This window comes from Lithobates pipiens, unplaced genomic scaffold (genome assembly GCF_037356315.1).
Source record: "Lithobates pipiens isolate NorthernLeopardFrog02 unplaced genomic scaffold, aLitPip1_a1.2 Scaffold_3, whole genome shotgun sequence".
Classification (NCBI taxonomy): Eukaryota; Metazoa; Chordata; class Amphibia; order Anura; family Ranidae; genus Lithobates; species Lithobates pipiens.
Genome location: NW_027507790.1, coordinates 214,750,293 through 214,770,640, shown reverse-complemented (window position 1 = coordinate 214,770,640; position 20,348 = coordinate 214,750,293). Strand labels below are relative to the sequence as shown.

The following is a 20,348-nucleotide window of genomic DNA, read 5'->3' as shown; positions in this document are numbered from 1 at the left end:
TTTTGAATCAAATTCAAATAGTTTTCAAATTGAGATTTGAATTTCCAAAGAGAATAAAATAGAATAGGAAATAAAGGAATAGAATATAATAGAGGAAAAAAAATTAGAATGAAAAAAAGGGATAGAAAAGAATATAATGGAATAAAATAGAAAGAATATAACTTCTGAAATTCACATTTCGAAAAGAATAAATTTGAATAGAATAGAAAATAAAATAAATACAAAAAAATGTATAGAATAAACAATAGAAAAGAATAGAAAGAATAATAAAACTGGTTTCTGAAATTCAACTGAGAGTGCCCAGCTGCTCCATCCTGCCTAAATAGGCGGAACCATACTTACCCCTCCTACAGGGACCGCTGGAAGCACACCACTAACAGACCCATTTCCCGCATAGTACGGAGTGGCTGTCTGCTATGGCAACACTGTGACCCTGACAGCAGTAGCACAGTCATGTGTGCCCCGGAGCTTATAGCTCACCGGTCGCCCCGGACCAGAATGGGGCCTGTCGCGGCCGAAACAGCGCGGAGCTTAAGTCTGAACACACTCGATGGCCAGGCTGGGGAGACTACCAGGATCTATATTATCCAGCCTGTCACCCAGCCCAGCTGTTGATTATAGATCACAGGAAGAAAAAAACAAAAAAAACAGCAAAAATAAAAAAAATTTAAATTAAAAAAAAGACCACTGGTCCCCATAGGGAGCCAGGTCCTTCTCCTAGACTAGGCAGAAAAAAAAAACAGGGCTGCTGGGAGCAGAGTGAGGGGCTACAGCCAGTAGGACTGCCCCCTGGGCGGTACTGTGCTAGTTTTTTTTGTTGCGTTCTGCCTAGTCCTCTCCTAAAAGGTGGCAATCTAACCCTAAGGTCCCGATTAAGGTGCTGTGTTCGTCAATGAATGAAAGAGAAAGTACCCATTCCCGTGGGTATTTTGTGGGTGGAATTAGGCTCCTTTCTGTGGGTCTTCTCTGGGTTGAAGGAGGCTCTCAATGGGTGAAATTCCCCTTTCTGAGGGTTTGAATAGTCCCTTCTTTCTGGTACTGCAATTGTTACTGCCACCAAAAGGGTGATGTTAAATATGGCACCTTTTCTTAGTTCCCGTTTCCTTTGTGAGTTGGACTTAACAGATTATCACATCTGATGGTCATATCAGTCAAACTTTTTTTTTTTTTTGTTTACCGGAAAATAGTTATTTTTTTAAAATGAGTTGGACTTTATTTACCAAATGCAATAATTTATACATTTACTGCATGCGGTAAAGCTCAGTGGATTGACCCCAAAGTTTCAACTGAGTTAACAAATGCTTTGATTTTTTTTTTTTTTTAAGATCAGACTTAAATGATATATATTTATATTGAGAAGTCCTAACAGCGAGGCACAACCACAGAGTACTACAATTCAGGAAGCAGAACCTGCACAAGTAATAAGCAATGTGTCTGCTTTCTCAGGTATAGCATAGAAGTCTAAATTATATAAGTGGATGTAAACCCGATTCATGGAATTTGACCTAGGCACATATAGATCTAGTGTTTTCTTATCTTTCTCCAAAGTCCAAAGCCCTAAGTCCCATGTATTCTGCTGTTTCGTTCATCTGTTATCAACATAACTTCTGACAAGTTCTCCAAGACGGAAGATAAAAGCAGCCTGAAAAAGTGTGTCGTCGGAGGTTGCTATAAATAGAAAAGCAGAGAGCGTGTCTTGTCACAGCACAGCTCTGAAAGTATCTTCGTTCTTTTGCCTATGTGGAGGGGGGGAAGTGTGCCTTTCCTCCAATCAGCTGTCTCCCAGTGTAAGCCAAGAATCCACTCCTACTTTTTTCAGACCATTTCTTAGGCTGAACCCCCCCCCCGGCTTATACTCAAGTGAGCCGTACTACTAAAACAGCATGGGTCTCCCGTTGTTTGCATGCAGTCTGTTCAGCCATCCATTGTAACAAAGCCCCACCTCCTCCTCGTCCGTGATAGAGGAACATTGATACAATGGTGGGAAACTGTATCAGTGTTCCGAACAGACTGCATAACACAGCAGGAGACATCCACTGTTTTAGTAATCAAAGGTACAGCTGCAGATGGGCACAATGAGGCTGCAAATGAGAAGAGTGAGGCTGCAAATGGGGACAACGGGACTGCAGAATGGCACAACAAGGCTACAGATGAGCATTGTTTAGCCAGTAGCTGCTGCGTTTTCCCACCCTATGCTTATACTCGAGTCAATACGTTTTCACAGTTTTTTGTGGTAAAATTAGGTGCCTCAGCTTATATACAGGTCAGCCTATACTCGAGAATATACGGTAAGTGAAAATTTTAACCTGATATACGATTTTTAAAGAATATAGCAAGCTGAGACAGCAGATGTACATGTGAAACGTACGTAGGGAGATTTGTTTAATCTCTGTGCATCATCTGAGGCTGTTCATTCACTGGGTATATGTAAGAATTTACATCCACTTTAAGCTGCCTATACATGGAACAAATTTCAGGCAGTTCTTTATGAACTGGCCCCAATTTCGGAGCCCCGTAGGCCACCTCCCACCCAACATCCCTCAACTGAAATATCAAAGGAATCAGAATTTTTCATCCAAACAGCTCCTGCATCCAATCAGATGCAGCCACTATCCGAATATCTTAACAGCTGTTGCGTCAGAGAGGTTACCTTGATGGATGCGGTGCTGGCCGCTCTGGTGCATGCGTTCCTGTGCGTGCACCCCTGTGGGCACTGGTGTGCATGCCGGTGTTCGGACACGTGCGGCTGTGCATGTCGGCGTGCGCACATGTGTGGTGTTTGGTGCCAATCAGCCTATTTAGGTTGCCTGCACACTCTGCTCAGTGCTGCCTGATCATCAGCTCCCAGTGTCCTTGCTCCTGTTACCTGTATTCCTGACCTCCTGATGACCCGGCTTGCCACTCAGATACTCCTGAATTCTGCATGCACCCGATCTCGGCCTGTCTTGACTCCGCTACTGCCTGCACCTCTGTACCTCGCTGCCCATCTGTTGTCGAACCCTGCTTGTATCCAGACCTGCCTCCTGTCCTGCTCAGCACCTGTTGCCTGTGTTCCAGCCAGTCTACCTGCTGCTTGAAGATTATCTACCTTCCTGCATCTGGAACCTTACTACCAGGCTATCATACCATTCCGCCCAGGTGCCGCGAGTCGGACACATAAGGGAGACCACCCTCTACCCAAGTGGACTCACCGGTCAGGTACATAGAAGTCTGACATGTTGGGACTGGTTGAAAAAATACAATAGCCACAGTGGGAGATTCATTTATCCATGCTGTGTAGAAGAAAATTGTAAATCAGTCTCTGTCTAAGGTCAATGATCACAGGTGATCAATCGCTCCACAAGTGATTAAATGCTAGTGGCCACGATTAGCTTCAGGAGCAGTTTGCTCTCCTAGTTTGCTTTTAATAAGGGTGCTGCTCACAGCTAACCACCAAGAACCCCTTGTTGTGTCTCCTGCATGTAACTGGTAACAAACTCACTTGCAAGTGTGAAAGGGGCCTAAAGGCTTTGTGGCTGGATGGTCAGGAGCTATTTAACAGCGGCTCAACCACCTATTTTTTCAGCTATTGTAAACAAGGCCTTACAAACAAGATTTCGAAAGACATCACAAACCCATTGATAACATTGTTTACAATAAACTGATCATGTTCACATGTAAAAGACAGAATACTCTGGTTTCCCATTTTGAATATGACACTCCGAGTTTGAATTTCCTGAGCTCTTTCTGCTTATAATAAACCATCTGCTTCTAAAATTAAGCATCCCATTGGCCTCACATCTAACAGTCATGTTATCCATCTTATCTGACGTTTTGGATGTTTGCCACAGTTTTGTGTACTTTCACCAAGCTTTAACAACCTTGAAAGAACACTGTGTCAGAAAGACAGCTGCTGAGGACACACTGCATACTTCACAAACCATTAAAACACATAATATATGCCATTTAGAAATCGGCATCAAGCATTTACACACATACCTGAACAGATGATCAATAGAAGAAAAAAACAATATTAATTATTTTGTTGATGTATATTCTATGAAATAAAAACTCACACCATCTAACTAGCTACCAATGTCATATAATAAATTAGATTCACCGGACACTTTATTAGGTACACCTTGCTTGTACTGGGTTGGGCCCCTTTTACCTTCCGAACTGCCTTAAATCTTCAAGGCATAGATTTATCAAAGTTTTGGAAACATTCCTCTGAGATTTTGGTCCATAGTGACATGATAGCATCACACAGTTGCTGCAGATTTGTTGGCTGCTCATTCATGATGCCAATCTCCCATTCCACCACATGCCAAAGGTTCTCTATTGGATTGAGAGCTGTGTCAGGGCTGGGCCTTCCTTCTTTGAGCTGGCTGTTCAGCTGTTGGCTAATTGCCAGCTCCTATCTCTCCACAGTTACTCAGCTGTTGATATCCTGCTCGTCAGTCCTGCCTACTTAAACCGTCCAGTCCAGAGGAGATCTGCCTTCGCCTTGGTCAACATCACAGAAATCATCTCCTGCGATCCTGTTCAAGACTTGCTTTGCTGACATCAATGCTGCCGGCTCCTGCTCTCCCAGTGCTGTTTTTTTTTAATGTCTGGTATTCACAGTGAAAGTGTACTGACTTTGTAGCCGACATTCCTGCGTGACTTGAGCGTGGCTTGCATATTTCCTTAACAGAAGTCAAAGCTTAAGAGTCATGTTTAATAAGTCATGTTTAAGTCTTTCCAATGTGCAGGAACCTTTTTCTAAGTCAGAACAACTTGAGTGGCACCAATTTGACCGTTTCCATTGCCATTAATAGGGAGCGACTTGTCATGTGACTTTGAACTCTCAAGTTACATGACAGGTCGTGGCAGTGTGAACTGGGGCTTAATCTGTGTCTGTAGTGCATATCCAAACCTTAATATCAATAATGTTATTTGATTTTTACTCCATGCGTATATAACAAGTTAAAATTACATTTTAATCAAGAGTAGGACTAAAACTAAATCAAAATTTGATGTCAAAATGATCACTGCAGTGCAGTTTCTAAGCAGTTCGGAGAAGGGAGGAGGGATGGCTTTCCGTCCTGGACTACTGGGCTGTGCGTTTCTATTGATGGGTACAGTGACGCATTACTGCGCAATTGCCATTCAAAGCGGGTAAAAGGGCCTAGTATTGAAGTGGTTAAGTAAATACTTTATGGTGATTTCCTACCTGGGGATCTTGCCCTAACCGCACTTCCTGTTGCAGGTTGAAAACACCGCCACACAGTTAACAGCAGCATTGGTAGCCTGCTGTGTGAGCGTCTTCAGTTGGCTACCTATTATGTCTATTAGATCAGGGGTCCGCAACTCCTGGACCGGTGCTGGTCTGTGACCTGCTGGGGGCCGGGCCATGTGGCAGGGGGTTGGCGGCAGCTCAATCTGTATTGGCGGCCGCTTGTACTGCCGCCCGGGCTTTGCCTTTCGTTGGTCAACAGCGGGGGGGACCTGTCTGTGTTTGCTGTGCCCCAGGGCATCTGAAGGAGGAGAGCAGCCACCACTTATTGACTGCCCCTGCATACCTCCCAACATTTTGAGATGGGAATGAGGGACACCTACTAGCAAATGTATGTAGGCTTAGGACACACCTCTTGCCACACCCCCTTAAAGGAGAATTAACACAAAAAAAAGGTTACTATTCCTTTATATTGGCTTTTAAAATTTACAAATGCAGCAATTTAGAATTTGGGTGAAAGGTTTAGCACTGGGAACCACTTTTTAAAAGATAAAAAGTGCATTTTATATACTATATAGACCACATGAGGGACAAATGAGGGGTGAAGAGGGACATTGCTCCAAATCAGGGACAGTCCCTCGAAATTAGGGAGTTGGGAGCTATGCCCCTATTGTCAGCAACCACGACACAAACCCCCCCCCCCCTTGAAAAAAATTGGCCACGTGACCCGGCCCCTGCCACCAAAAGGTTATGGACCTCTGTATTAGATAGTCGACCTAAACGACCAACTGAAGGCACTTGCACAGAAGGCTGCATCAGGAAGTGCCGTTACTGGCAGCTTGGAAACTTTTAAATGAACTCACGTGAAAACTGATTTGCCTACGAATGCTGTATGCAGCAAGACACAAAGCCAAACATACTAAAACAGATTTAAACTTTACATGCATTTTAAATATCAAATTTGATCAGATAAAAATAAATCCAATTCACCTTTAAGGACATTATATCAACTCATATTGACACAGATTTTCTAACTGTGGCTGCTGTCAAAAACTTTCTAAACATCCAACTCATATATTTCACTGGAATTTCAGAGAGATGGATGCAAAGCGGTTTCTTTTTTTATTTTCTCCAAGTGCCCAAACCAAATTATATTTGAGCTCCCTACCAGGAGCAAATAAATTGTGTGCTCAGAATATGAAGCACTCGGCAGGAGAATCTAAATGCGGCAGTGTGGCCATCTGTACATTTCCCGGTCAGATTGGTATTACTCTTCAAATCTCTTTATTAGGAATGTGCTGTGGAGTGCTCAAATGCAGGCTAATAGGTTTTTAGTTATTCTTTAGCTTCTAATTACTGGTATTTGCGGAAGCAAACTTAATAGGAGGTTGATCATCAAGCAACAGTCGCATGGGGGGCTAATGGAACAATTTTGTGGCAATGCTGTAATGAATTACAAATCAGGAAATTACAGTAAAAAAAAAGAAAAAAGAAAAAAAAAAGGATTTTATTTAGTGAACATTGAGGGCCCATTCACACCTTTTGAAGCATGTTAACGTGTTAAAACATGTATTTTTAACCACTTCAGCCCCGAAAGATTTTACCCCCTTCCTGACCAGAGCATTTTTCACAATTTGACACTGTGTCGCTTTAACTGACAATTGCGCGGTCATGCGACGCTGTACCCAAACAAAAATTGCGTTCTTTTTTCCCACAAATAGAGCTTTCTTTTGGTGGCATTTGATCACTTCTGCGGTTTCTATTTTTTGTGCTATAAACAAAAAAACAGCGACAATTTTGAAAAAAAAAACAATATTTTTTACTTTTTGCTATAATAAATATCCCTCAATTAAAAAACAAAACAAAAACTAATTTCTTCATCAATTTAAGCCAATATGTATTGTTCTACATATTTTTGTTAAAAAAAATAAAATTTCAATAAGCATATATTGATTGGTTTGAGCAAAAAAGTTATAGCATCTACATACTATTGGAAAGATTTATGGCATTTTTTTTTTTTTTTTTACTAATAATGGCGGTGATCTGCAATTTTTAGCGGTATTGCGACGGACAGATCGGACACTTTTGACATATATACAGCGATCAGTGCTATAAAAATGCACTGATTACTGTGTAAATGTCACTGGCAGGGAAGGGGTTAACACTAGGGGGCGATCAAGGGGTTAATTGCGTGTTCCCTCGGTGTGGGGATAGGACTGAGTAAGAGGAGACATATTGTTCCTATTTACTACGTCTCCTCTCCTCTGATAGCATGGGGATTTGTGTTTACACACAGACAAATTTCCGTGCTGGTGCTTGTGCACGCGATCGTGCGTGGTCGGCGGCGATCGTGACTGCCAGGCCATACGCATTGGGTCCTCCCCTGTGCAGCTCGCGGCATATTGCCGCTGACCGCGGCGCGCTCAGTGCAGGTTTAGGAGATATTTCTTGGACCTACAGGTAAGCCTTAATCTAGGCTTACCTGTAGGTCAAAGTTGGTTGTAAGGGTTTACAACCACTTTAAAAGTTGTGTGTGTTGCCTTACTGAATAGAGGTGCAGGATAAACCTGCTTGGACTGTACCTAGGCGTCCCTGTCTCATGCATGGTTTACCGCTGCCGATACCAGTTGAGGCTACTTACAGCAAGTGAATGCCATGCATAATAATGAATGGCATATGTGTGTTACCACTCCATTTAAACGACACCCCAATGGACACTCAAAAAAGGAACCTGCTCTATAGGGCACCATAACATACAAGGGTGAATGATCTCTATGTTGTGGTGCTGTAAATTGCCAAAAATAATGCAGGTACATTTTTTTCTGGTGTTACTGCCTTAATACACAGTGCATCAAAGCACCAAAAAATAAATAAAAAAATGCACACACAAAGAGGTGTGAATACGCCTATAGCAATGCCTACAGTCTCCACCTTACTCCCTAAAGGTCAACACAACCAAAACAGATGAATACATAGTTGCAACAGACACAGAGGATTTGTTTAAGGCTTAATGTACATGAACCTCCCCTGAACTATTTAACTGACATATAATAAGCGCTTACATCCTGCGTTTAGCTGCATTTATTTTTTTCAAATAGTCAAAAATGCATCTCTATTAAAAACGCCTGTAAACAAAACGCGGCTAAACGCAAGTTACCACATTTACACACGTTTACAAGCTGTTACACACATTTGGTGTTTCAAATGCCTCTGAACATCCGTCCTGAACACATTCTTTTGCTTTCCAAAAAGTATTTCTAAACTCAACTGCCTAGAAATGACCCTGTGTAGATGTACTGATAAGATAACAGAGGAGAGTTCAGGGGCAGCGGAAAAAAACACCCAACTGCTCATAAATGTCCGTTTACCAGCAGCAGTGTACACGAGGTACAAAAAGATTTGTAAATGAGTGCAAATCTTCGTATGATCTACTCATCCCTGCTTGTCTGTATGCTCTGTGCCATTTTCTGCCTCCTGTCTGCTATTTGTATTAACTCTGAGCATTGCAATGCTGGAATTTACATTTACCCCAAGATGGCTCTCTTATGTAGGTGCAAGTACCCACAAATTCCCACCCCACATTCAGTGCAGATGTTCCCATTTCAATTTTTTTTTCTTTGCATGCAGCAGATATGTTTCATTACAACAGGGAAACTAGAAGACTATTATTATGATTAAGCAGTGAAGATTAGTGCTAGAACATACTAAGCCCCTGTACACACGGTCGGAGAATCTGTCGGAATGCGTCTTATCGGACCGTGTCGTCAGATAATCCGACTGTGTGTGGTATGCATCAGACTGATTCCGTCCGAATCTCCGTCCGACCCAATTTTCCAACATGTTGGAAATATTTCCCGACCAACTGGGCCAGTCGGACGTAATCCGATCATGTGTAGAGCATTTTGATCGGACCAAGTGCCACGCGTGCTCAGATCAAATTCCTACATCAAAGCTATTGGCTACTAGCCTGAATGTAGTCCCATCGTAATGAAATTACGTCATCACGTTCTGAAAGATCGGATTTTTCGCCAACTTGGCCCGACCATGTGTAGGCAACAGTTTCGGACACAATCCGTCGGACTAAATCCGACGGGCAAAATCCGACGGATTTGGTTGGCAAAATCTCCGACCGTGTGTACAGGGGCTTAGACATTTTAGACCAGAGGTGTCCAACCTGTGGCGAGATGCGACTATGAATGCAGCCCAACACAAAATCATAAACTTACTTAAAAATTTGTTTTTTGGGGGGGCAACTTTACACTTAGTGAACACATGCGGACGAAGAAAAATTTGATATAGTGTCTCTTTCCTGGACTTTTTAGTTTTATCTTCCCAAAGAAAGATCTCCCACTCTTCACAATTATTACCTATTCATGTAATCAGTTTTTGGCAGCACCCATATTTGTGTTCAACTGTTTTAAAGTATGAAGCACACGAAGGGCAAAATTAGAACCAAAATATCTGAGAATTCATTGAGAATTGCTACTATATACATCCAACCTGACTTTTGTCAAATATAGCACTAGTTTTATGTTGCCTTCTTTTACTTTTATAATAAAAAATATTACAAAAAGAACAAAGATTACTCAGATAGGTACATTATCTGTATCAGTGATTGTGAACTTGTGATCTATCCAACTTTTTCTGCTCATCAGCTATCCTTATTGTTAGTGCATTTCATGTGTGTCCCAAGACAATTCCTCTTATATCAATGTGGCCCAGGAAGGTCAAAAGGTTGGACATCCCTGTTTTAGACAACAGTGCTTCTGAACTTGTAGCAGCAGTTTAGGGGAGGCATTTTTCTAATCTAATATGATGGTGTCCTCGTGCACAAATGCAACTCCACAAAGATATGGCTTGATGAGTTTGATGTAGATGAACCTATAGGGCGTTCACAGAGCACTGACTTCAAACCTACTGAACACAGATTAACTTGAATGCTGATTGCAGGCCAGGTCTCCTTGTCCAACATCAGTGGCTGCTCTGTTCGTTAAATGGGAACAAATGACCACAATCACAGTCCAAAATCTTTTTTAGCAAGGGTGGAGGCTGCTGAGAGTAAAGTGTGTGTGTGTGTGTGTGTGTGCGGGGGGGTGTAGGGATAATGGCAACTCCATATTATTCTGATGGTTTTGACACGGGATATCCAACAACCAAACTCCCCATGTGTACCAGGCATGAACCTAGACATACTGTACAACCTCTCCTCCACTCGTTCCCTACCCCAAACCACCTGATTCCCCTACCCTGGCCTTGATCTTTTTACTCTTCCTAGTTTCACACTTTTTCAAAAATGCCACCTTCTCCCATAGCTACAGGAAGGCATCATGGTTAACACTATCTTGGTGATACAAAGAAGCCATTTGTGTACCATATAACATTTTGGAAAAAAAAAAAAATCACACTAGTTTTAGCCAGTATGTGTGTTTGTAATTTGCCAGTTTTGTATACATATATACTGCATTATGATTTTTGTATACATATATACTGTATTATGATTTACTTTAAGCTGTTCTGTTCCCAGTATGTAAAGGAAACCCAAGCTATCAGCAACTTTTAAAGTCATACTTGTACTAAATAGGACTGGTGATGATGATTTCAACAGTCTGCTAAAGGGTTAATTCAACACATTGGCCAATCTGCTGGGTGGTCTGCAATTATAAAACTTAAAGAGGTGTTCCGGCCAAGATTTACAGACACTGTAGATGCTGACTTTTAATAAGGATACTTACGTGTCCAGCGAACCCGCGATGTCAGCGGCCCCGAGGCTGATCCGTCCATTGGATCGGCTGCCGGCGCCTCCATCTTAACAAAGGGAAACAGGCAGTGGAGACTTGTGGCTTCACTGCCCGTTTCCTACTACGTAAGCACGAGTCGCGTGGCGCTTTGTGAATGGCTCCATTGTTTTCTGGGACACACACGTCCCAGAAGGCAACAGGGCCGCTCACCGAAGAGGAGGAAGCGCTGCGGAATAGGAAGAGGCAGATTAGGAAGACTGCCTAGCAACAGCGGTTTCAAGTAAAAAACTTTTTTTTTTACACTTTTTTAAAGAATTTAATTATTTTTTTTTTGCGTGGCCCTCCACTTTTAACACCTCCCCCCACCCTGGTCAAAATCACTGTAAAGTACAAAATGTTTTATTGAAGAGTCAGACAAATTAAACAGGACAACTATTATAATTCAAGAACAAATACAAAGATTCTTGCAAGCCAGATCATAGCTGGTATCCTTTGAGATTTCCATGCATGCTTTTGCAGTCTGAATAAATAATTTGTCAATTTCACTGTAGTGATCTTCTTGTGCTGTTACTCCCATAGCAATTGTATGCTCTGCCATGACTATAGTAAGGGCATTGATGACACTGCAGCAATAGATGACGTTGTCAAGAGCTTCGTGCTGCTTGTTAGAGGCCATTTCAAACATACAAGGGTCTACTGGGACAAAGAAAAAGGACAAACATTGCGAAAGCAATATAAAAACCTACACTTCTCTTGGTATGTGGGTTGATAAGACATTCCCACAGGAGACTTTGGTTTGGTTCACAGGTCAACAAATGTTACACTTTGAAAACAAGACGCAGATTAATTGCATTATATGCCAACCTAGAGATGACAGCTAATGTATGGCTTTTGTTAAGCTTCCAGTATAACACCTCAGCAGTCAGAAGCAGGTGAAAAAGTCCTAATGGTAATTGAAGGAAATGATGTGATGAATCAGCTATTTCTATATCAGCCACTTAGTAATTGTCCTAGATGGAAAAAAATGCAGCTATGCATATTACAATAATTCCTTCACTATTTCTCTTATTCCTTAATAAATTCACAGAGAAACCCTGTAAAACATTACATTTTAACACAAGAGTGTTTTTATTTATATTTAATGTACAAAATATACTTTTTTTTTTTTTTTATATTGCATGGCATTTACTAGATTTGCAAGTATAAACTTCTTTCTATTTATTGTTAACATTCTTTGGGCTCCAATGAGAAAGATGTGAAAATAAGCACATAGTGAGCAGGAGGATAAGTAGGGTTTTCTGTACTGCCAGCAACCATTGGATCCTGGAGGAGGTGTACGGTAGGTAGATCATGGAGCTACAACATATTATTCTGCTCAGAAGCTGCAAAACTAAATCCTGACTTGAGATACACTATATTACCAAAAAGTATTGGGATGCCTGCCTTTACATGCACAGGAACATTAATGACATCCGAGTCGTAGTCTGTAGTGTTCATTATTGAGTTGGTCCACCCTTTGCAGCTACTACAGCCTGGCTCGCAGTCTCCACTCGAAATCATTACAAAGGTGTTCTATCGGGTTGAGGTCAGGCCAGTCAAGTTCCATACACACTCCTAAACCTTGTGGACAACCTTCCAAGAAGAGTTGAAGCTGTTATTGCTGCAAAAAGGTGGGCCAACACAATGTTGAACCCTACGGACTTAGACTGGGATGCCATTAAAGTAAATTTACGTGTAAAGGCAGGCGCCCCAATACTTTAGATAATATAGTGTATTATGCATGGTTATGCAGAATTTATACTACAACATAGTTTGGTCAATGAAAATTCACCTGTCCCAGCCTGCTGAATAAAATATTAAAGTGCTGCAGCAGCCCAGTGATATAGTCATGCATCTGTTCTCTAGTGATGGACGAACTTCCGACGGGACGGTTCGCAAACGCGACCAAAAGTTTGCGAACCACAACGTTTGTGGCGGACCCCATTGACTTTAATGGCAGGCGAACCTTAAAAACATACAGGTCATATTTTCAGCCACAAAATACTTACTAGCTGTGCACACATAGCCCCACCACATGGACACTGACATAACAAAAGTATTAAGTAAATCTGGAATCGACAACGACAAGCATTCTTTTTTTATCTGTGAAATTTTGACAATTCAGGAGCGCATGAAGGCCATGGAGGTGAGGCAAGGTCAGGGCAGGCTATGAAGGAGGTGCAGGAGATGATTAGTACCACCGTCAGGGCAGCGCAGTCCTGTGCCAGTGTCCCAGTGTGCCAACCTGTGCTTGAGCCCCTCCCTCTGCCCGGCCTTTACCCCCATCTATGCAGGGCTCCACTGCGGTGGTCCAGAGGTGCCAGTCCAGTGCTGATCCTCAGCCATGGTGCTGGCACTGCCTGCTGATTGGCTTCTCCACTGCTATCTCCTTCACTGTCTGAAACCAGCACCACGATAGAGACTGAGCACTGACACCAGCACCGACATAGAGAGCACTGACACCACACCAGCACCGTGATAGAGAGCACTGACACCAGCACGGAGATAGAGAGCACTGACACCAGCACGGAGATAGAGAGCACTGACAACAGCACGGAGATAGAGAGCACTGACACCAGCACTGAGATAGAGAGAACTGACACCACACCAGCACCGAGATAGAGAGCACTGACACCACACCAGCAAAGTGATAGAGAGCACTGTTGGTGGTAGTGTCTTTGGGGGTGCACACTGCAGAGAGTGAAGAGGGTGCAGATCGAGAGGATGAGGAGCGTGTAGAAGAGTAAGGCTGAGTGAGCCACTCAACCAAGTCTGGTGCGTCCTTTGATGTAATCGCACGCACCTTCTGAAATTTGCCACTTTGGCTCAAGTCTGTTGCTCCTGTCCTACCCCTACCACCCCTGCAGAAGGGCCTGCCTCTTCCTCTGCCTGTCATTTTTTTTGTAAATGAAACTGTGACAAAAGTCTCTAGAGAAGTGCAGTATGTATGTGGAAGAAGGTATATAACACCCCGCTTCAATCTGTCATTTGTGGGGGCCACTGGTCTATCACACCAGTTTTAATACTTTTTTTTTTAATTGCGTTTTTCACTCTTTGTAGTATTGCTGCAGAACCGCTCAGCAGTAGAGGTCGACCGATATGGGTTTTTCTCTGGCCGATGCCGATGCCGATATTTAGAAATCATGGCGGCCGATAGCCGATATATGATGCCGATTTTTTTTTGGGCCGATATGTTAGGCCGATTTTATTTTATTTATTTATTTTTCCTTTTTTATTTTTTATTTTATTTTTTAATCCCCCTTGATCTAACACACCTTTCCCACTGGGGCGTTTTTCAGGCGCTTTTGGGCTAAAAATAGCGCCTGTAAAATGGCTCCCCTGCAGTCTGTGTGAAAGACAGAGTGCTTTCACACTGAGGCAATGCGCTGGCAGGATCTTAAAAAAAAAGTCCTGCAAGCAGCACGTTTGGAGTGGTGTATACCGCTCCTCCACCACTCCTGCCCATTGATATGAATGGGCACCACTGCCGAAGCGCATGCAATGCGATTTGGCAGCAGTGCTTCATGGGCGCATTTAACCTCTTCCTTGGCCGCTAGCTGGGTTATATGTGCCCCACTAGCAGCCAAATAGCACCGCTAAAATGATGGTAAAGAGCCGCTAAAACTTGCGTTTTACCATCAACGCCTGCCCGCTCCAGTGTGAAAGCAACTTCATAAGTGATACAGAAAATTTCTTACATTTAAACATTTATTAAACAAAACAAAACCCCCAATCAGTTTACTTGTATGTATGATTTAGATAAAAAAAAAAAAAAAACCTATATATTAAATAAAAACAGGTAGTCAAAACTTTTGGACGAAAAAAAAAATGGGCTAACTTTACTGTTTTTATTTTATTTTTATTTTTTAAATAGTGTATTTTTTTCCTAAAAAAAATGCATTTGAAAGACCTCTGTGAATGCCGTGTGACATAAAATATTGCAACAACCACTATTTTATTCCCTAGGATCTCTGCTAAAAAAATATATATCATTTTTGGGGGGTCCAAGTGATTTTCTGGCAGAAAATACAAGATTTTTACTTGTAAGCAACAAGTGTCAGAAAAGATTTAGTCTTTAAATGGTTAAACTGAGAACTTCTACACACAGAGATGACTTCATTCATTCAAGTTTAAACATTGTATCATTTAGTTCTTTTCTTGGCAGCCTGCCCAGAGAGGAGGAAAGGGTTGCTATGACGACTCAGGCAACTTACACTGACTGAAATGACTTCTGTAATAGAAAAGTCCCGCTGTAGTTCTAAATCGGCTTTTTATCAGCTCAAATCGGCCGATGCCGATTATTTAAAAAACGGCAAATATCGGCCGATATATCGGCCGGCCGATATATCGGTCGACCTCTACTCAGCAGTCACAATGCTGCACAGTGGAAATGCACTATACTATGCTTTCTATATGTGCAAGTATTTTATATGTGTATTACACACACACACATATATATATATATATATATATATATATATATATATATATATATATATATATATATATATATATATATATATATATGTGTGTATACCCTATATACTGCACACCAAATAGTAAACATATACCAGTCCTTAAAAGGACCCTTGTGGACCTAGTAGCTAGTGATTTGCAGACTGTCCCTCAGTCCCTACAATGATAAAAGACAGCTGCAGAATCGGTCAGCAGTCAAGTATAATAGGCTTTCTATATTTGAAAGAAAGTATATTATACGTGTACAACCCTATATACTGTACACCTATACCAGTCCTTAAAAGGACCTTTGTGGACCTAATAGTAATAGCTAGTGATTAAACTGACTTTCCCTGCTCCACACAGTGTGCTGCCCTACACTGACAAAAGACAGCTGCAGAATCGGTCAGCAGTCAAGTATAATAGGCTTTCTATATTTGAAAGAAAGTATATTATACGTGTACAACCCTATATACTGTACACCTATACCAGTCCTTAAAAGGACCTTTGTGGACCTAATAGTAATAGCTAGTGATTAAACTGACTTTCCCTGCTCCACACAGTGTGCTGTCCCTACACTGACAAAAGACAGCTGCAGAATCGGTCAGCAGTCAAGTATAATAGGCTTTCTATATTTGAAAGAAAGTATATTATACGTGTACAACCCTATATACTGTACACCTATACCAGTCCTTAAAAGGACCTTTGTGGACCTAATAGTAATAGCTAGTGATTAAACTGACTTTCCCTGCTCCACACAGTGTCCTGTCCCTACACTGACAAAAGACAGCTGCAGAATCGGTCAGCAGTGCACTCGGCAATCAGCAGCACAGCAGTCAGCAGCAGTGCACCAGAACCCTATATACTGTACACCTATAACAGTCCTTAAAAGGACTTTTGTGGACCTAATAGCTAGTGATTTGTGTCACTACAGTCTGTCCCTGCTCCACACAGCAACCTCTCCCTACACTGACAAAAGACAGAATGTAAAATTGCCATCAGATTAGGTCTATTTATAAGGTAGGGAGAATGTTCAATTGTCCATGTGCTGAAATGTTTCAATTGGCTGTCCTGTACCCCATGATGGATGTCTCATCGTGGGTCAAAGTTCTTTCACAATGTAAATGCATATGTCCGCCGTGCGAACAGCACCACAAGTCCGCCGGTTTTGGCGAATCGTGAACACGCAAAATTTGCCACGAACCGACCGTCGGGCGAACCGCAAGGCCATCCCTACTGTTCTCCCCTCCTGTAAGCATATTTACAGTGTTAAATTGACAGCACTATGTTAAGCAATAGAGTTTCAACTCTGTGTGCTGACCTTCCTTCTCTCAACACAATAGGTGCTATGCATAGGATTACTGGAGGTTAAAATAAAGATACATTCAGGTATTTAGACTCATTTAAATAAGTTCCTTCCTTGCTTTCTATTTTGTTATTTTTGTACATTTTGCATAAAATAATAAAACCGATTGTTAAAAAAAAAAAAAAAAATGTACATGTTCCTTTCTTAAAGGTCAACTCTAGGAATTATAAAAACACAACCTTCATATGCAAGTACAAAAACACTACCATTGCAGTGTGAGGGTGACCCTGCTGCAAGGGTAGAGTTTTGATTTGAGGCGCGTTAACTCTAGAGCATGAGGAATAAAGTAACATTATCTTACTCCCCACTCTGGCAGTCACTGCCATGCTCCTTTGCTTCGGCTTGTAGGCAGTCCCTCACAATGCCAGGCTATCGGCCTTGCATTGAACTTGATATCATCATGCAACCAGGCCCAGAGCCCCTAAGAGAAGAGGCTGCAGATGGAGGGAGCCTGTCAAAGTGAGGAATTAAGTATTATACCTTATTCTTTATCCCCTAGTCACGTGAAGTAATTAATCCTCAAAGATGCTCAAAGATCTAAACATGAGACTCTGAAATCAGGTTTCAGTCCATTTCTAAAAATATAGAAACATCTGATGCCTGTTTACATTAGAAGTCTAGCAGGCTGTCAAGGTTCTGCCAAACACAGAAAATAAAGGATAAAAATACATACTTTAATGTGCAATATCTGGGCACAGATTAATTTTAATCAATACACCATCCAATGATCTCAACTTAGTCTGAATCCCCAAAGTACAACTCTGCTTTGCCTAATGGGCAATAACGTAACATCTCCATGGACTAGTTAAAGAGAGGGAGCAATGCCATAAAAGTATTTAATTTTTAATCAATAGCTTAAAATATTTGGCATGGTCAGTTCCTTAAAGTACTACTCTAGCCAAAACTTGCTTATTATTGATGTTTATGATTTCTTTGGAGCAATTTTCCCTAATTTCCTGTCCTAGGGACATCTCTGGAAAATATAAACCATAATACATATATTTAAGTAGAAAAGGCAAGGGTGTAACAACGAATCACTAGGACATACATTGAAGTAAAATCTACCCTACAAAAGGTAGACAGGAAAAAGGTTAAATTAAAAAAAATATTTACTGCTTTACCTGGCAAAAGATCTGTAATTTTTTACAGTGAATTACACACTTTATGTAACACTGCATAGTCAGACAGGTGACAGTTTTTAATTTAGTAACTTATCCTCCTCATTCGGTAGCTCTCCTTCATATGTCACCAACAGTAGTGGTCTGTTCTTTAGGGGCGCACAGGCTCCACCCCCCATCCATGTGCCCAGCCCCCTGATCTACATACAGGGCACCAGACTATGAATTCCAAATGGGGGGGATGTTTTTTTGGAAGCACTTGATTAGAGCCAGAGGCTTGTAGTTCCCAGTGTTGGTGTACTGCCCCCCCCCCCTAAAATTATCGAGCACCATCACCTCTGTCCAGTGTGGTGTGCAACCACCTAGGTTTCTTACTCTTCTATACTGTATATAACACATCTTTTATTCGCAGTTAAGCTTTTATAAAAAGTTTTCAAAGCTGCAATGTAATATAAATGTATATTGATACAATAAAGTGATCTTAAAGGAAAACCAACAGGGGATGAAAGGAAAAAAAAAGTCCAATTTGTCCCAAAGACCCCAAAGAATATATGTCCTAATCGCTCCATTTTGTAAGGACACATAGAAAGCACTTCACTTTTATAGTCTGTAGATAGAATAAGTACTATAAACGGGTTCCATAGTCCAATCTATCCATTAAAGTTTGAGTAATAGATGCAAAGTCAGTTATACACAATTCAATATTCATGGCATAAATATCAAATCTTTTGTCTGCTGGAGTTTATTAAGTTTTGTTAGTTAAACAAAACACCTTGAAAATAAATGGGGGACTCACTGACAAGATCTTAAATAAGTTCATGAAACTCATATTGGAGCTCTAATTGCTATGGCTCTCATTGGGTAAACCGGCGGCCTGTAGTTCTCATACGTAAACAGATGTATAGCTCAAGGATTTTTTGTATTTGCTAAATTTACATTTTACCGTACATACTGTGACATTGATACATTAGTGATAGCGGGTCTGCTCTGTTATCAATGATATGTACCTAGGGGATGTCATTGTCCTACATTTTATGATGCATTTTTGATGTGCATTCAACAAAATTTTATTTTTTAATAATAATGTTGTGAGTCCATTTCCTGAGGTTTCTCATGACGCCTTAAAAAATCTTACGTTTTTCTCTTTTTTTTTTTGTCTTGACTTTAAAGTCAAGAGGTCAAAAGTCATATTAAAGCCGCCAAGCACCCCAGTCCCTGAATGAAATAAAAAAAAAAAAAAAAAGTTTAGCAAGACATAATAAAGCAGAAGCCTGGCAAAAGTTCATAAAGTTAGCAGGCAGCAATATAGACTTCATTTTTTCCATCAGTGTGCAGAAAAAAGGTTGTAGCAGATACTCCAACATTAAGCTGGATCTCAGAAATCCACAATAGAAACACATGTAGCACGGAAGCTTTATTAGCAAGACGCTGGATATAAAGCTATAATGCAGCTTAGTAAGCCATAGGCAAGCTGAGATTGTTGGCAGTCCATATCTGAAATCAATGGCCTTACACAGTTCTAGACACCTATATACATTACACATAAAATAAGTCCTGGCAGACTGATCAATATCCTCAAAAGGATGTATACATAAAGCTGTGAGTCTTGTGAAGCTGTAAATCTACATTAGCAATTTTAAAACCATATATAGCTTGACATATGATTGATTCATGTCAGTAGAAAAGCTTTGTTCAGACAAAGGGGAAAGTCCATAAATAATGGAGGCAATGCAGAATTACTATTTCTGAATGTAGTATTAAAACACTTGCAAGTAAATGCCCTAGGTCAGTGATGGCGAATCTTGGCACCCCAGATGTTTTGGAACTATGCTCAACTACATTGCAGAGTGCATGAGCATCATGGGAAATGTAGTTCCAAAACATCTGGGGTGCCAAAGTTCGCCATCACTGCCCTAGGCTGTAAGTCAGCAGTCCAAGAAATCTGACAATCGTATTGTAATTATTCTAAGAAACAGTGAAACTCCACAGATTGAACATTACAGTAACCAGCCCAGGAAACACCATTGTGTATATAGGTAGTCTGGAGCTTTGAGACCATAGTGATGTACATTTAACAAGGTGGTGTGGCAAAGAGGTAGCCACGCAAAAAACAAATCAGTGAGTCCCCAACAAAGAATATCTAAAGTAACTTTAGAAGTATAACTAAAGTCAAAACATTTTTCCACTTTGAACAGAGGAAGGTCAAAGTGGATGTAAACCCTCACATATACCCAGTGAGGTGAAGAGCCTCAGATGATACACAGGGATGAAACAGATCTCCCCGCATAAGTTTCACATGTATATCTGCTGTCTTCATCTTTATATACTGTTTAGAAAGTGCACATCATGTTAGGAGATTTTCTCCTCCTGGTTAACACTGCAGTGAAGCCTGGGCATACAGCAAAGACAGCTGATTGGAGGAAAGGCACATACTC

At 41.2% G+C, this 20,348-nt stretch overlaps 1 protein-coding gene across 1 annotated transcript in view; it reads right to left on the bottom strand.

Annotated features, from left to right (window-relative positions):
* HCN1 (hyperpolarization activated cyclic nucleotide gated potassium channel 1) overlaps positions 1-20,348 on the bottom strand; it is a 599,508-nt gene that overhangs the window by 150,189 nt on the left and 428,971 nt on the right. The gene's annotated exons all lie outside the window — the stretch shown is intronic.